The following is a 1,402-nucleotide window of genomic DNA, read 5'->3' as shown; positions in this document are numbered from 1 at the left end:
AAAAAAAAAAAAAAAAGTAGCAGAGACCCTCGATTCCACTCCACCTCCTTCCTGGAGCACTAGGGGTAGGGGTAGAGGATGTCAAGGGAGTTCCCTGGCCCATTGGGGCCCAGCAGGGGCTTCCCTGCTCAGGCTCTGTCCATGAGTAAGGAGAGGGACTGTGGAGGGGATTCCCTTTATGGTTTGCCTCCTCATCTTGAGGTTCAGGGAGTACCTGGCTGGAGTATCCCCCCGTCCAGGTTTAAGAGCAATTCAAGGACAAAAAAAAAAACCCAAAAAAACGGGGACACAAAGACAAGGCCTTCCTGGGGCTGTCCCAAAGATCGGGCCGTCTAGGGACATCACCCAGATGGAGTTTCATGCTCCAAATTACATAAGATTGAAGAGACCCTGCTTGGTGCTTTTCGGAGCGCATTCACATTTACTCTCCGCTTGGCATAGGAGGCCAGCAGGGCCAACAGAAGAAAGGGGCCAAGGTCGCCAGACTGGAAATGGCAAAACTGGAATGAATGCAAGGGTTCCCATTAAAAAAAAAAAAAAATCCTCTGTAATCCTATTTTTTAAATTACAAAATCAAACATGCTCGTTGTAAACAAATGCAGACGTTACAGAACCGCATGATTTATGAAGTGAGAAGCCCGCGCCACTCCCAAAGGAGCCGAAGTTTGGTAATCCTCTGGCCTCTGCCTCCAGATTTCTCTCAACTTCGCCAGAGATCGGATCTGGCCCAGCGGGCCCTCCCTGAGGGGCCTGCGACCGGAACGCCGGGCCGGAAGGAACAGGGCCGGGCTCCACCGCAGCGCGGCGGCCTCGGCCGAGCCCCACGCCGCGCTCCCGGGGGCGGCCGAGCTGCCCAGCGCCAGGCCTGGCTGCGCCGGGTGGGGCCCGGGGAAGCCGGTACGTCAGGAGGCCGTCCACAGGGAGCCGCGCCAGGTCCAGCCAGGATTCCATTACATCACCCAGCGGCTCTCAGCGGAGCCCTAGCTCCGAAAACACCGCTGCAAACCATTGGCTAGCATACTTCCCCTCCAACCAATAGCATGAGAGTATGTAAATAAGTCATTGAGCCAACGCTTCCTGTGGGCCTGGTGTATGCAAATAGACGTCATTGAGAGGCGGGTGGGTGCCCGGGGATGAGAGGGGTAAAGGGGGACCCGAAATATGTAGAGTGCTAGTTTGGGGGATTACAATACCAAATCAGTTTTAGCCAGTCCTAAGAAGAACGGAGTGTAATTAGGGGCGAACGTCCTTAATTCTTGAGTTGTCTTTCAGTTAAACCCCGTTGCTTGGAGACTCTGTGATCCTAAGAAAGGCTGCAAAAACTGCTTAGGTCAACTTGGAAATCAGGGAAGGAAGAAATAAAGAGGTACAGAAAGCTGGAACATACTTCAGAGAACACCTA

This window comes from Otolemur garnettii, unplaced genomic scaffold (assembly GCF_000181295.1).
Source record: "Otolemur garnettii isolate 467f Iridium unplaced genomic scaffold, OtoGar3 scaffold00043, whole genome shotgun sequence".
Lineage (NCBI taxonomy): Eukaryota > Metazoa > Chordata > Mammalia > Primates > Galagidae > Otolemur > Otolemur garnettii.
Note: the sequence above shows the minus strand (reverse complement) of the source record.